The sequence below is a fragment of the Nicotiana sylvestris genome, chromosome 4 (assembly GCF_000393655.2).
Source record: "Nicotiana sylvestris chromosome 4, ASM39365v2, whole genome shotgun sequence".
NCBI classification, from domain to species: domain Eukaryota; kingdom Viridiplantae; phylum Streptophyta; class Magnoliopsida; order Solanales; family Solanaceae; genus Nicotiana; species Nicotiana sylvestris.
Genome location: NC_091060.1, coordinates 52,146,479 through 52,149,222, shown reverse-complemented (window position 1 = coordinate 52,149,222; position 2,744 = coordinate 52,146,479).

The window sequence follows — 2,744 nt, the reverse complement described above, 5'->3', positions numbered from 1 at the left end:
AATAACCTAAGGTCTTCACTTCATTTCCTCACCCATTTTCTCTCTGTAAACCCTAGACCCGCCGCCCTAAATTCCTCCACCATTTCTACCGGCGGCAGACCACCCAAATCAACCCCAAATTGTTCATCTACAATCCACACACCCCATGGAACATGAATCTAACACGAATACCCCAAAAATCCCTACCCTTGCCTTCAAATCCCAAATCTGACGCCAAAACCTGAACCCTAATCTTACTCCCCTTGTCAAAGATCATGCCGTTTTCTCGGTCGATAATGGGTCGAAACCTATGCCAGTCAACTATTCTCCTTGAGGATGAGCAATTAGCATAGATTTCTACTTGTTTCGAAACCCACCAGCCCCATGCAAGACCAAAGACTGGCAAATTTGTCAAGCAATGCTCACTCATGTGTTTCTGGTAAAACAGTACATGTTTTATCCTATTGATTGTATGTCCATTTCTTCTTTAACTTTATTTTCTTCCTGATTCTGCTATGGTCTGTTCAAATTAGTAGGTTAATTTCTTCTTGTATTCTTTGTTTAATTTGAAGTTTTGTTAAGTTGATTAAACGGCACCAATACGCCCATTTCTTTACTGTATTATCAGGCTCCCTTTCTTCTTTTCTCTTTCCCTTTTTAGCAAGTCATAGTTTGAATTATTCAGTGATGTGAGTTCACCATTTTTAGGTTCTAATGGGTTGAGTCCATGTTATGGTTAATTTGATGCCTTTTTTGTTTTGTTTGATCTGTTCTTGCTTTACTGAATTTGAGACCCTTTTTTTGGGTTTATGGTAAGGCAAACCTAGGCATTGGAAGCCCACCCACTTGGGCCCAGATATGAGTAGTAGGTGACCTGCATTGGTTTAGGTTATGAGGGTAAATAATAGAGGGTTAAAGGGTAGTTTAGGAAATTGGGCAAGGAGAATCTTTCTTAACCGCTTGGAAAAATTTCTAGGAAGGTGGGGTTGGGTTTGTTTTAGCAAGCAGACTCTAATTTTGGGGTTTAAAATGAAAGAATGAAAAATCAGGGAAGGAGAAATTGGTAAAACTTAAAACCAATTCTGCTGCCCTAGGACCTTCTATATAAGCTTGCTTTCAATAAAAATGAGCAAAGATTACAAGACTGAAAAACTTAGAAACGGCTGAGCTTTTAGACTCTGAAAATATTTAAAAATTGCGTGAAACTTCCTTGGGTTTTTGCACTTTGATTTCCTTTGTTAGTTAGAATTTTAAAAATCTCCAAAGAACTGTGCTCATCTGGGTTTTAAATTGGTTTGAAAGAAGCTGGGTTTGCTGAGTTATTGAGTTGATCTACTGCTATTGCTAATTCCTCACTCTCATTGTTTTCTCTTGACTTCCAGGTATTTTGAGCTATGGATAGCATATGAAGTGTAAACATGCAATTCGAATGTGGAAACATGATGAATACAAGTTGTTTTATTGAATCTTACTTCCTTGTTCTTCCATTTCTTTCATATTTTGTAATAGTTTAATCTTATGTGTATTCTATTAGCCTTCTCATGTTGTTGATGTGGTATAAGGTGAATTGCTTCTGGTTTTCGTCTGATTCTGCTGAAAGTTGATGTGATTTTTAGATTCAAGGTAGTTACATGTTAATCTCGTGGGATTTTTGCTACTATTTTATTAAAGAAGGGTTTAATTGAGGTTTAAATTTCATACAATTATGTATAAGTTAGCTTGGGAATGTTAAGTGTGAATGTTGTACAACTTTGTTTTCATGTCATTAGTGCAATTGAATTCAAAATAATGTTGCTCTTAGGCGTGTAATACGGTTTAGTAACACTTAAAGTTTTTATTTTCTCTTATATCATGTTGCTATGTATTGATGAAAGCCAATTAGGCTCAGTTGGTATCCTTGAGTTTCAAATATTGCTTACGTTCTGTGTGGACTCGATCTCGAGTCTCACACTCTTCAGCCTTTGGTTTTCTTGAGGTTTGGGTTTCCTTTGGGCCTAGACCTTAGGGCCACTTCGATATGGGGAGATTTATGGCCTAATAGTTCTTTTGGCTTGTGTTCGAGTCCAGGTCCCCATTTAATGGGCTGCTGCAAATTGTGTGTACAACAAGCTTGGCCCAAATGCCTAAAGGCCCAGCACGCCCCTGTAATTAGTAGTTGTGCAAACAATGGCTTCAAGTTGCGTTGTTTTAAAGTAATTCTTTTAATTAGATTGAGGTGCACCGTATTAGCCAAACCTATAATTTATGGCCCTCAAAGATTAGGTCAAGAATCTTATAGAATAATTCGAGGCGTGTCATGCCAAATAAAACCCTTAAGTCCATGGCCCTCATATAATTAATACTAACTCTTTAAAATCGGGGTGTTCCATCAATTGAATTTTCCATGGCCCTCGCAAATGTCGTTATTAATTTGAACTTCCGTAGTTGCTTTAGGTGCGTTCTTTAAATTGACTTTCTTTTAATTACTAAATTCAGGTGTACATTTCATGTGACCCAATTTCAATTTCTAACAACGTTAAATAGAACGTGTCGCTAATCGCGGGTGCATTTCATGTGGCGTGGTTCAAGGCATGTTTTAAATAACGTTGAATATTCCTAAAAGCGTTTTAAAAATAATTAAAAGCGATTAATAGGATAAAAATGCACAATAGATTTAAAACATGTAGTAAATCAGATAATAGGCCAATATTAATAGCTTAAGTGACCGTGCTAGAACCACGAAACCTGGGAATGCCTAACACCTTCTCTCGGGTTAATAGAATTCC